Genomic DNA, 14,173 nt, shown 5'->3' with positions numbered 1-14,173 from the left:
TTGAGTGGAAAGCCCACTCGACCGTCTCCGGAAGGGGGTGTGGCGGATAGCTACATTAACTACTAATAACTCTTTAGTGTGGAAGATTAGGCCTTCCTAACTCATTTAAGTAGTTAATTGGGCATTTGCATGATTAGACTGGAGGACATTCACTTCATATTTGGGGTTTTTAATGTAGTAATACAATCTTTGCTCTGTTACTCCTGCTGTTCAGGTCTGGTCATTGGGAGTTCTTTCAGATTGGCTGTAGCACTTGGCTGCAACTCCATCCTCTTGGGTACTTTTGGTAGCATCCTTAGTTTCCTGCAGTGTAAGGTGCTTCAGGTTTGTTTTGTGCATTACACGATTCCTTGGTTTTTCAGAAGCCATTATTCTTTTTAAATGGAAGAATGAAAGTAGAACCAAGATGCAAACACAAGCTATATATATACATATATATATATATGTATGTATTATATACAGAGAGAAATACAGATTATATATATGCACATGTACATATGATACACAAAAGCAAACACATATACTGCTTGAGCTAAGAGTGTTTGTGGTATATTTATAAAATAAATGCCTAGCTGATCTTTCTTATGTATTGAATGCTAATTTCTATACTTGGGTGTGGTGGAGGGTCATGTTTTTAGTTGTTTCTAACTTTCTTGAAAAAAAAAGGACATGGGTGGGGAAGGTAGGGGAGTTGATCTAGGAATACTTGGGGGGATGAATCTAATCAAAATGAATTGCATGGTATTCTCAATCAACTAATTAAAAACTTGCTTCACAGAGACCCTCAGTTATAAAAATTCATAGTAGTTAAGAATCCAATCATAATTTAGTGATATCTTAATAAAAAGGTAGCGTTAACGCTTAGGGTAGGGTCATGCATTTGTTTCATTAAACTCCATCCTTTTTTTTTTTTTTTTTTTACAAACTCTTTGGGTCGACAGTCTTATAAGTAAATTCTGTTTGTTGGGAGGAGATACGTAGATAGCTGTTGATTTAAAGTACTAAATGTTTACCAAATAAATCTTCATTTTTTTTTAATACAGAAAATTTCACATACATGCAAAAAAGGGCATTTTTAAAAAAAGTTTTATTTACTTTCAGTTATATGTTATTGTATGCGTGCATATGTATATCGGGGTCCAAGGAGGCATCAGACCCCTGGAGCTTAAGTTTCAGATGGTTGTGAGCTATCTAATATGAATTCTAGACACTGAAGTTGGGTCCCGTGTGAGAGCAGTAAATGCTCTTAAAGCGCCGAGCCAGTTCTCCTGTCCTAACACAGAGCGTCTTCCAGGTAGCTCTTCCGAATCCACTGCATAGCCTCAGCAGTTTGTGTTCATGGGAAATCTTCTTCTAACCCAGTAGGTGCTCCCCACCCCCCAGATTGGCAAATCAGCCTTGAATTTAAGGTAGATGAGATGGAGGTTTTGTGACTCAAGCGTACATAATGAAGTTTGAACAAAGTCTAAGGAACATTCAACAGTTGGTGTGTGTAAGGGCCGATGCCCTATTAATTGTCAACTACTTGACAAGAGTCCCTGTGCATCAGGAACTCAGGGTGTTGGGAACAAGTAAGGATTGGTTTGAAAGCTAGGCACCCACCCCTCTGTGTCCCAGAATTCGGATTCCTCCCTTCTTTGATGGTCAAGGCCCCTGCTTGTCACGAAATCACATTGCTTTCCCTAGGCTTGGCTGGAATTTAGGAACAAGATATGCTAAATATTTTCAGTTCAACCTGGGCTAAGTTCTCAAGTCAGTCCTTTACAACCCCTACCGACATTTCTTGTGGACCGATAGGCGTTCTACGTCTAGATTAGGCTACCACAGCTGGGGGTGGAACAGAAGTGCTCATTTGAAATGAGGAAAAATAATCAGCTGAGAACTGAAGGTCCAGGTATTCATGGACAACTCTTTTCCAAAAGAGATTCATTTATCTTGTGCATACATGTGTTTGCCTACATGCATGTATGTGCACTACATGCATGTTGTGCCCGTGGAGGCCAGAAGAATGTGTCAGATCTCTTAGAGCGGAGTAACAGATGGCTTATGGGTGCTAAGTACCAAGCCCGGGTCCTTTGCTCTGCAAGACTAGCAGGTGCCTGTAACAGCTGAGCCATCTTTCTAGCCCCCAAATTTTAAACATCTACTGGGGCGAGTAACAGAGAGACTCGTAGACTGCTTATGACATGTATGGGTACCCTGAGGTCAAGAGCAAAAGCAGATGGCTCCCATGTCCTACACAACTCACTTGTGTGGATATTGTAAAGAGAAAACAGTGCTGTGATACAAAGTGTTGAAGGAGTTAGTAAGACAGGGGTGCTGTATGGGCTTGTGTACAGGATTATTGTATGTGTGGCAGTTGAGCACATTTCTGCCTAGGGGACAATGCCTTTAAAACCTTGACCATGACTAAGGTTTACATGGCCTAGGAGCCACAGAGGGCAGCTAGGCTGTAGTAACTATTGGACTGGGCACATGTGTAGGACAGACCATGCTGATAACCTGCGATTATGGAGTCTGGTTTTATTCTTAGTGTAATGGGAATCCTTCAAAGGACTTGAAGGTAGGACTTTTCAGAGTTATCTCTCCAGGCTAAAAGATGTCCCTGTTCACTGTACAAAGAGTGTGTTGGTCAGCAGTTAGGACAAAACAGGAAGAGGAGCACGTGGGAGGCTGCAGCAGAGGGCCGTGTGAGGGACGTTGTGATGTGGTTGTAAAGAAAAGTGGGTAGACTTGAGATCTAGTTCATAGATTGACTGCTGTGGCTCTCAGCTTCTTGGATGATGACCTACTGAAAAGAATAAATTGTGTGTCGTGGGTCTAGTGCAAAAAATGTTTATATGTACATACAACAAAAGCCTCGTAAAATAATCTCCACACTGTAGGCAAGGCACGGCGTGTGTGTGTGTGTGTGTGTGTGTGTGTGTGTGTGTGTGTGTGTGTGTATGTATGTATGTTTATGTGTATAAATGTGTGTATGTGTATGTATGTTTGTTATGTCTATGTATATAAGTGTGTATGTATGTGTATATGTGTATGTTTATGTATATGTGTTATGTCTGTGTGTATGTGTGTATATGTGTATGTATATATTGTGTGTTATGTCTGTGTATATGTGTATGTATGTATGTGTGTGTATATGTGTGTGTATGTGTGTGTATATGTATGTATATGTATGTGTGTTATGTCGGTGTGTATGTGTGTGTATGTGTGTTATGTCTGGATGTATGTGTGTGTATGTGTGTGTATATGTATGTGTGTATGTGTGTTATGTCTGTGTGTATATGTATGTGTGTGTATGTGTGTGTATATGTGTGTTATGTCTGTGTGTATATGTATGTGTGTATATGTGTGTGTATGTGTGTGTGTATGTGTGTGTATGTGTGTGAATATGTATATGTATATGTGTGTGTATGTATGTTATGTGTGTGTATGTGTATGTGTGTGTATGTGTGTTATGTCTGTATGTATGTGTATGTATGTATGTGTGTGTATGTGTGTGTATGTTTGTGTTATATCTGTGTATGTGTGTGTATGTGTTTAATGTGGTGGACATGGACTACTCCAGAACTTTATGAACCATGGTAAGGACTCTGAACCTACATCTGCATCTTACATGAAGCAAACAAGCTCTAAAGTTTAGAGATTTGTCCCGAGAGGGGGGGAGGGAGACGACGGCATAGACAGAGGTCTGTGCGACAGAAACACTGACTACTGGAGTGTTTCTACTCCAGATTCCCCTCTCCTACTTTTTCTCTCCACTTCCTCATCCTCCATCTTCTTCAGTAGCGATAAGCACGCTCGCCAAAGGGCCAGAGAATATTTCTTTTCTGCATAGTTTTGGCTTCTGCAGATCACTCATAGCTTGCCACTGATGCTCAGTTATGTGGTATTAAGCAAATGTGGTGATACCCACTCTGTTAATAAAAGTTATGGCTTCGTTATCAATAAAACTTTGTGCAAAGAAACAGCTAGGGGCTGGGATAGGCTTGCAGGCTGGCATTTGCATCTAGTTTTAAGGACCTGAAGGGACTGGGTGGTGGGCTCAGGATCATGTCCCCAGGATGTGGTGGCCCTTGGGAAAGCCTGGTATTCTGTGGGCTTGCATCTGGGGAGCATGGGATTCCACCCAGACAATGAGTTAAGGTTTTTAGGAGCATATTGTAGCCTTAGATGTAGCCCCAGAATCCAAACTGTAAATTGAGTCTTCAGGTCAGTTTCTCAGGGCTGCAAGGCCAGCTCTGGACTTGGTACTTGGCCAGGGATTAATTAGTACAACCCCTCTGGGCACAGCTCCCTGCTGGAGGGAACACACACACACACACACACACACACACACACACACACACACACAGTGCAGCCTTTGTGTCCAGGAGGAGGCAGTGGCTGGCTGGAGATGGCTGCTTGTTGAGTGTTCTTCTCTCGAGGAATTCCTGGGCCTAAATGTCCCTGCAGATGTTCTGGCTGGCCCAATCAGGTGATGGGGAGGAATAGGTGATCCCCAGGGAACACAGAGGAGAGATAGCACGTATAGTATGCACACTGTGTGTGATGGTTACCAGGCCTTCATCCTGCAACAGGATAGGCTGGCGGACCCCTGCTTTTCTGCCTGCTCTTAGGTACTGCCTTTGTACCTCTCTGCTGGGTTGGATGTGGGTCATTTCCCATCCAGTGTCTCTTCTGGGGAGACTGGATTCATTTGTCTGGAGGTTGAAAGCTTTGGGTGACAGGTGCGACCACAGGTGTGGCTCCTGGTATATTATTATTATCATTATTATATTATTATTATTATTTATTTATTTTAAAACATTAGACTGTCTATGGTTTATCCATCCTTGGGATGCTTCTCCTCTTCCAATGTGTCATCATATTAGAGAGCCATCTTGGTGTTTGGGAAAGGCACAGGTTTTAGATGTCAGTTGGTTATTTCTTCTGCAGTCTCGAGTGAGTTTTAAACCTCAACCTCCCCGTGTATAGGAGAGGCTACCCGGGTTGATGCTCGTTCTGAAGTTTGCAGACAGACGACCCGTCCTTCATTGCCACGGTTGACACTTTTGTTGGTGTTGGCCGTTGACTTGATAAAGTGCCATCAAGAAGTGCCAAAGACGAGGCTTGGGAACCAGGCTGAGGTCCGGGCCTCAGACCCAGTCCTCTGTTTCTCTTCACCAGACCTGGCTATAACGTGCTGCCTTATTTTCTGTCTCTAATTAGCTGAGCAACCTCGGGGACTCTTAATGTCCCCGCCTCTGTCCAAGTTTCAGGATGGTAAGATCAGGAATGTGGGGCTTGGGTTTTAGCTTCCTCCTTCTACCCATCCATTCACTTCCTACTGAGGTTTGGCCTGTTGCCAGGTATCATAATGCTCGACTCTGTACCCGGAAGTCTAGGCCTATGTGAATTCTCACGTTTACTAGCGTTTTGTCGTGCAAACTGTGTTTCTCCATTTAAAACTATTGGTTAAATCATTGGCTATAGCCAGTTACCAGAGGGATCAGAGGTAGGTAGCTTTTGATGTAGCAGGTTGGGGGTGGAGAGGAGAGAGGGAAGGAGGAGGAGGGGGAGGGGAAGGAAAGGGGAAGGGGAGGAAGCAGCCAGGAGGGGAGATGGACCATGAGAACCTGACTAGGAGAAACAGCAAGTATCTGGCATACACCACTAGGGAGGTAGCCAGGCAGGCAGTTAGAAAAGTAGATTAGGGGTGCCCCCCCACCCAGGAATTGTCAAGGCCAGATAAATAACCATAGTCTGAGTCTCATTTATTTGTAAGCTAGTTGGGCATGAACTTAAATTAGTTCCACTCCATTTTGGCGCCCAGTTGAGGCAAAACAACTTTCTGCTTTATTTTCATTGACAAAATAATAAAACAAAAAACAAAAATAACCAACCAACCAAACAAACAAAAAAACCCCAAAAAACAAAAAACCCTCCCCAGGTGACGCTAATGTTGTGGCCACAAATAAGAGCCGAGATAGAAGAAATAGCATCATCGGTTCCACAGCTCAGGGCTTGTTTGTTGCTGGCCTTTGGTTCAGTTGGTTTGTAGAGCCCTTTATTTATTTATTTTTTTTTTTATTAACTTGAGTATTTCTTATTTACATTTTGAGTGTTATTCCCTTTCCCGGTTTAATCCCCTAATCCCTCCCCCTCCCCTTCTTTATGGGTGTTCCCCTCTCCATTCTCCCCCCCCCCCCCCATTGTAGAGCCCTTTTAGCATGTTAAGTGGCTTCCACTCACTTCTCTACCGAGGATGCTTTCATGGACTCCTCCAGTGAGCAGCACAGGGGATTTCTCCCTTCTCCAGCCTGGGGTTCTATCCCCCAGCGTGTAGCACCGGTGGCTCTCAGGGCTCAGATTCAGTGGGGAGGGGGAGGGGTAGACTAGGAAGAAAGGACTGTGCGGCCTGCTTGTCCCCAGCAGGAAGGAGGCATAACTGTGGCCTCTGCTCAGCGGTGACCTCGAGAAGTAGAAGGCAGCCTGCTGGTCACAGTGAGTATCCCCGAGTTCAGACCCTGATTGCAGAAGTGGCAAAGGGGCAAAGTGGAGACTGCCTCTGGGGTTTGGTCAGCAGTGGCTTTGTTGAGCTAGATAGACTAGAGCCTGTGGTTACTGGAGGGGACAAGGGGGAAACCACGTCTCAAGAAACAGTCACGACCAACACGTCTACAAATAGTCAAGAGTCGAAGGAGTTTCCTGAGAGGGTCACCGGTTCCCCACCCAGCTTTACTTACTCAAAACCTGGGAAAGAGGACACAGCCTTGAGGTTTTTGAACTCAGACCCCAGTGCGTGTTTTTTTTTTTTTTTTTCTAAATGGCATTGAGCCCAAAGTTATGTTTTTGGAGCCTCGATGTTCTTCCCTGTCAGTTGGGTATGATAAAAGTAGCCACCTCAGGATTCTTCTCGATCGCAGTAACTTCTCGAAGTGTACAGCTGGTTCCTGGTGTCCAGACAGCAGGCAGCAGTTGCCTTCTGAGCTGCCCCCCGCAACCCCCTCTTGTTTATCGGAATCTGCTCCCTGGTTCAGCCAGCCTCCATGGGCCCCAAGAAGGAAGCCCTCAGCCTCTTGGGGAAAGGCAGCATTTTCTTGGGGTCTTAGTAAAAATGTGCTCACTGTGTGGCGGGTCCCTTGCGAGTGGCATCTCATGTTCTCCTGGGAGCCACTTCCCTGTAATGAAGTGACGTGGGCTCTCTCTCCGGTTATTTTAGCCTACCCTCTTATTCAAGATGTTACCCCACTTGTGTCTCTAAAGAAAGCCTCTTCAGCAGCCACACATGTTCAGTTTCTGAAGCGGTCAGTCTCTTCCACATTTATTTTTAAACCAGAACCGTTATAAGTGGTAGCCGGGTCCCCGGGCCAGTCTGCCGAGGTCCCTGGTCACTAATTAGATGGACGTAGTGCAGTTACAAGAGAGCGGCACAGACAGACTAGCTGCCTCCAGGTAATCCTGGGCCCAGGAGGGACTGTCCATCCCCAGGACCAGAAGAAAAGAAACACAGGCTCATCTTTCCCCAGCAGTGACTGCTCTTTTCCAAAACCACGTTGAAGGGTATGTGGCCTAGATTCCCTTGGACCACGCACCCTCCTCTTTTAAAAATGCTCATTTATTTCAACATTTTCTTTTCAGTTTTATTTGTGTGTGTGTGACGCCTCGGCACTGATAGGCTTGTGCCAAAGTGCCCATGTGGAGGTCAGAGGATAGGTGTGTGTCTTCTCTCCTCTTTAGACAAGGTTTTATTGTTGCTTGTGTTCTAGCTGGCCCCAGCACTTCTGAGGATTCTTCAGTGTCGGCTTCGCCTCTCACCGAGCCCTTGTATTACAGACACGGACCTCTATATCTGGTTTTACATGGGTTCTGGGTACCAAGCTCAGGTCTTCCCACGGTAACTTCTTTATGTACTGAGCCACTTCCCCAGGCCCACATCCTCCATTTTTAGGTTGTCAGTAGAGAGCAGTGGGCTTTGTGTATTTTTGCAGAAGGACTCAGGTTCATTGTCAGTTTTCCTGTTGGACTCAAATGCTTATGGTAACAAGGATCACCCAAGACACATGGTTGCCAGGGTCCATTGTGCACGGCCTCCTCCTTGGATATTAAGTGGGGACTCTTAGTAATCATAGCAGGGCCAGCAAGATCTAGTTTTTTTTCTTTTTTTCTTTTTTTCTTTTTTTTTTTTGTCCTCTTTGTTGGTGCTTTGGCTTTTAGAACTCGGCTGTCAGTTTTTTCTCTGGATTGCCATGGAATCAAAACATGGAGATAGATAGAAAGGGGGAGCTTAGAGTGGAACCAGAAGAGGGGCTCCCTGAGAAAGCTGGAGACCACCTTTATTTCTGTGTTTTATTACAACATTGGGGACCAGGAGAGAAGGCTCAGGTCCCTTCTCTTTTCATTTCCATTCTTAATCTGCCCATTTCTGCCTCAGTTCTCTTTGCATGGTCACTAAGAGGCATCAAGGCACACGTGAGGGGGCATTTTGGGGAAAGACCGTAGCTATGGGGAATGTCATGAAGCTCTTGAAAGTCGTCTTGTATGACCAGGGATTGAATGCATCGGTGCCGGGGTCGGGGTGGGGGTGGGGGAGTGTGGCAGACCTCACGAGTGTCTACTTTCCCTGCTGCCACTGCCTCCAGACCAACAGACAAACTGAGCCAGGTGGCCCCTGTCCTCAGGACTGCAGGAAGCTTGGGTGGGGGGTGACCTCCTACTATTCTGTTGCTGTCTCAGGGTTCCCAGGAGAGACTGCAACACTCAAGGGTTCAGAATTGGGATCTGGGGTGATACTTGTCTGGAGCTTGAGGTACTGGGTCAGTCTCCATGTTGGAAAACAGGACCTGCCTACAGAGCTCAGCAGAGGCCAGCGATTTTCAAGACCCAGGGTCTGAGAAAACGAAGTCTCGCTTCAAATGAAGCCCCATTCCCACATGACAATGCAGAACAGGCAAAGGTGAAGATCTTGTACTCCTAACATGTTTATTTCATGTTCTCCAATGATCTCTGCCCTGTGTATGTGTGGTATATGCATGTGTTTGTGTGTGTGTGTGTGTGTGTGTGCATGCACATGCACACATGTTCATATGGGTGCACATGTGGGACAAAAAGGTTCAGTGAACTCTTCAAGTTTCTTGGCACCCCCAAGTGGGATTGGTACTTAAATTGAGGATCAAAAATAAACACACTGGGGCTGGAGAGATGGCTCAGCGGTTAAGAGCACTGACTGCTCTCCCAGAGGTCCTGAGTTCAAATCCCAGCAACCACATGGTGGCTCACAGCCATCTGTAATGAGATCTGATGCCCTCTTCTGGTGTGTCTGAAGATAGCTACAGTGCACTTATATATAATAAATAAATCTTTAAAAAAATAAACACAAAACAAAACACTGAATCGGTCCTGGTCAAGGTGTGGTCCTGCCCACCACTGACCCATCACTGTCTGGGCTTTAGGGTCATCCTGCAAGGTGGTCTGACAGGTTGTCAGAACTGTTGGGATTTTTTTTTTCTCCCAGAGGCAAACTCCCCCTCTGGCTGGGTCTTTTTCCTTTTCGTCCAGCATGAGATTCCTGGGGAATTCCCTGTTCTTTGAGGTCTCTTGTTTTAATGGTCAGACTGAGTGGTGTGAATCTTTAGACCGTCTTTGCCTCTGTCAGGCCAGCTGCTTTCAAAGGCGGAAGTTGCCGCTGGGGAGCTTTTCCTGTTGCTTCTTCATTTTATTTTTCGAGACAGGGTCTGCCACTAAACATGGAACTCAGAGGTTCAGCTAGGCTGGCTGTCTCTGCTTCCCCACTGTCTGGCTTGCAAAGGCCCCGCCCCACTTGGCTTTTTATATGAGTGCCCTGGATTGAACCTAGGTTCCCCAGGGGTACTCCTGTCTCTTGACTTACCTTTTAAGTCTCCTTTCTGATCTTCGAGGACAGCGGCTATGGTTTCTTCCTGTTTCTATTCCCAATGACCAGTGGGGAAACTGAGGCTTTGAGAAGTCACAGGACTCCTGCTCTCACCTTGGGAGGGGGGAAGGGAGGGGGTTCCCAGGTTGCATCATGTGTTTCCACCCATAGGGCAGGCACAGTCTCTCGTGCAGTGTTCTGTCTGCAAGGCCCTTTGAGAGTAGGGTTTGTTGTGGGTGCTTGACACATGCTGGCTGAGGACCATTCTCTACATAGGGGTCCCCTTGGGAGCCCCAGCAGCCCTTGCTCAGTTCCCTGGGTACATAAAGTCTTCTGTTTAGAACTCACTTTCCTTCCTAAGGCTCTGATCTTGTTGCCAGGAAGAGCTCTGTCCAGTTTTCTAGGTTCTTCCTCCAAGGATTTCTTCATTGTCCCCTGCCTTCAAATCCCTGACCACTTGGTGGCCTTGTTGTTTCTGTAACCCCAGACCATCTTTTACTCTCCTGTAGCCTTCTTAGAGGCTGGGTGCTGCCCCCCTCGTACCTCGGCAGACTTTTCCTGTTGCCATCTGGACCATGCATGGCTCTGGATTCTCCCTGATGTGAACTGTGTGTCCTCGGGGCCATCACTCACCGCTTGCTGCTGCGGCCTTGGGTGTCAGGTTATGCTTGCCATCCTTCTGATGCTGTCTTTCCCCTGTGTGCTCCTGATCCTGGCCTTCAGGACCCATGTGGGAAATCTGCCTTAAGACCCGTATTCTACGAGTCCGGGGATTTCTTACTTGTGATGGGGTTCCTCCCACCAGTCGTTGCCCACACGCAGTGCTTTGCACATTTGTAATTAAGCATCTGCTCATTCCTACTTTTGCCATGTTCTAGCTACTGGGGCTCATGAGCGTTTCTTGTCTCCTTGACAGTGGAGACCCAAGAACACATGTGGCTTTATTTCCGGGTCACCATAGGGAAATGTTACTTCTTTATGACCCCCAAAGAGATCAGAGGTTGGGAAACCCCCAGTTGCTCCTGAGTGCCCTTCTCTGTGGCAGGGGCTAAGTACAGGGTGTCATGTGTCCAGTGTCTGGTTCTGTGACTGTGAGGAAATCTGGTTCTTTCTTCTAGCTCTACCGATGTCTTATTTGTAAGATGGCGCTCATCAAAGACAGTGAGGTGTGAGAGAGAAGTCATGATATTCAGAGTTGGGCTCCGACTAGTCCCTGAAGACAAAACTGGCATTCATGGGCCTAAGGCCGGATCATTGGAGTGGTCTAATCACTGTGTTGTGTGATTGTTGGGTTGGCCACATCCATTGAACTCTCCGTTTGTCTGTCCATCCTCCTGTTCATATCACCTTCTGTCCCTCTCTCCTTCCTTCCTCTCACCCTCTCTTTTTCCTTCCCTCCTTTTATGTGTCATCCTTCATCCACCCATCCATTCAGCATGCTGTATATCAGGATCCATGTGAGTACCGACAAACTTGTCCATGTGTCCTTCCCTGTGACGAGTGGGTAAGACAGACACCAGTCAGTGACCACTCCCGCTAAAGGATCTAGAATTATGATACAGTAAATGCTTTAAAAAATTTAAACTTTCTTATTATTGCATGTTTATGTATGGATGTGTGCATGCTGTGTATATTCATGGAAGTCAGAGAATAGCTTTGTGGAGTTGTTTCTCTTTCTCCAACATTACATGGTGTCTTAGGGTTTTATTGCTGTGAAGAGACACCATGACCATGGCAACTCTTACAAAGGAAAATACTTAATTGGGGATGGCTCACAGTTCAGAGGTTTAGTCCGTTGTCACCATGACAGGAAGCGTGGTGGCATGCAGGCAGACATGGTGCTGGAGAGGTAGCTGAGACTTGCCACATCTGGATTTGAAGGCAGCAGGAAGAGACAGTGAACCACTAGGCCTGGCTTGAGCTTCTGAGATCTCAAAGCCTGTCTCAGTGAGACATTTCCTCCAACAAAGCCACACCCACTCTAACAAGGCCACACCCACTCCAACAAGGCCACACCTCCTAATGGCGCCTCTTTCTATGGGCCTATGAACTCACCACACATGGGTTCTTGGGAACACAGGAGGCTCTCAGATGAAGTGGCATTCGATCTGAATGACCTTAAGGAGCTAATAGGTACAGAACGATTTCTGTGTGCTAAGTCTGACCTGATGATGTCGGCTGATTATACATGCTAATTCTTCCTCCTCATTGTGACTTTGTGCAAGCAGAAGTGATTGTCATGCCCATTAGGAAGCAGGACATGGAGAGAGTCAGACCACCCAGGGTCATACCTGCAAGTGAAGGGCAAAGCCAGAATTGGAGCTCACGAAGTCTCACAGAATCCACTTATCCCCTGTTAGGGTGGGGTGGCAAGAATTACTTAGAGGGAGGGAGGAAGGGGATGGAAGACAGACTTGTCTAAGGCATCAGGGCCACAGTGGTGAGCTTCAAGTAGTATGCATGACAGAGAGGTCGGAGATGTCAGGGTAATAGCCTAGATGCCCACGAGGTGGGAGGCCCTGCAGACCAAGATAAAGGGTTTTACGTTTACTTTGGGGCAGGGGTAGTGGGGAATCATCGGAAAGTTTAGTGAGATGGAGTAGGAACACAGTCAGGTTTTTACTGACAGAGAATGGAGGAAGCTAGCCAGGGAATGAAGGGCTGCTTTGGAGAGGTGCTAGTGACCAGCCTAGAGCTGAAAGGGCATCCGGGAGTTGAAATCATAGGCCTTCTATATGGGGAAAAAGGTCAAAGACTGTCAAAATGTCCTTTGCAGATAGATATAGCTCAGATGAGGGTACCAGGGGATGTTGTGATGTCCCAGAAAATGAAGTAAAACCACAGTTGTCGACTTTGCAATCCCAACTTTGGATCCCACCAGATTACCGTACCTTGTACCCTGTGCCAAGGACACGGACCCATGCTGTGTACACTAGGGTCCTTGTTACTTCAGCGCCTGAGCAGAACATGTTTCTTTCCTCATGATTCTGTTCCTCACATCGCAGTTCAGTCTGTGGCTGGCTTGGGCTCAGGTCCGAGTTCTGTTAGTCCGACTGACTGGAGTTCCGCTTACCGTGCCTCGCATCCGATGCTCCTCCGGATAAAGAATATGTGTTCACTCATTTCTGTATGAGCAAATCCGTACCGTTAGTGCCTGTGAGTGCTTCTGGGTGAGCTGTCTCTCTCAGCCTGTGCAGTCAAGCAGCCGTAGGCAGGATTAACCTCCATGTGTGGGGTGGGTTGCAACACTATCGATCCAGGCCCATGAGGTCTCTCTTTCTATCAAAGGATCTGTGTCACGCTCACCTTCTACCGAATCTCTCTACATGTGGAAATTTTGGTCATACGTGATGAGAGGTTACTTTTGGACTACTTTGCTGTGCCATTGAACAGGCCCAGGTGAGCGCTGGAATTAGTTGGGTTGGTGACTGGGAGAGCTGGTTAGCTCTTGTCAACTTGACCCAAAGTAGAGACACCTAGGAGGAGGGACCCTCAGTTGAGGCCTCTCCCAGGCTGGCCTGTGGGCATGTCTGTGGGACATTTTCTTGATCACCAATTGTTGTGCTTTTTTTTTTTTTTAATCTAGCCATACAGAGGATCACTTCCACACACTGCTGTTCAGTCAGTCTTAAAGGTCTATTTAAGTTCAAGGAGAGTAGACAAGGACAATGCTTCTTGATGTCGAGGTCTGACTGTATAAGGTAGAGATGTTACTGTGATCAGCCTTGGAAAATTCCCATACTAAGTGTGTTGGGTCGTTTTACATCAACTTGACACAAGTAAGAGTCATCTGAGAGGAGGGAACCTTAATTGAGAAAATCTTTATGTAAGATTGGGTTCTAAGTAAGCCTATAGGGCATTTTCTTAAGTAGTGATCAATATGGGAGGGGCGAGCCCATGATGGTTGGAGTCATTCCCGGGCTGGTGGTCCTGGGTTCTATAAAAAATCAGGCTGAGCAAGTCATGAGGATCAACCAATAAGTAGCACCCCTTTATGGCCTCTGCCTCAGCTCCTGCCTCCAGGTTCCTGCCCTGTGTGAGTTCCTGTCCTGACTTCCCTTGATGATGAACAGTGATGTGGAAGAAAGCAAAACTAACCCTTTCCTCCCCAAGTTGCTTTTTTGTCATGGTGTTTCATCAAAACAGAAGAAACCCAAACCAAGAGGCTTAGTGTACAACACTTAAGACTATGACAAGGTCAACTTTAACATAGGATAGTGAAGACTGCCCAGAAAACCAAGGTCACACAGTCTTTCCAGAATGACCCAGACTCCCCAAATGTTCAAAGGGATCTTATGG

At 46.3% G+C, this 14,173-nt stretch overlaps 1 protein-coding gene across 5 annotated transcripts in view; it reads left to right on the top strand.

The window, feature by feature from the left end:
* Cdyl2 (chromodomain Y-like 2) overlaps positions 1-14,173 on the top strand; it is a 191,045-nt gene that overhangs the window by 73,585 nt on the left and 103,287 nt on the right. Inside the window, exon 1 of one of the 5 annotated variants that reach the window (XM_039097640.2) lies at positions 6,207-6,486. The gene's annotated coding sequence lies outside the window, so the exon portion shown is untranslated. 5 annotated transcript variants of the gene reach the window in all.

The sequence above is a fragment of the Rattus norvegicus genome, chromosome 19 (assembly GCF_036323735.1).
Source record: "Rattus norvegicus strain BN/NHsdMcwi chromosome 19, GRCr8, whole genome shotgun sequence".
In the NCBI taxonomy this organism is placed as follows: Eukaryota; Metazoa; Chordata; class Mammalia; order Rodentia; family Muridae; genus Rattus; species Rattus norvegicus.
This window is presented reverse-complemented; position numbering and strand designations above follow the sequence as displayed.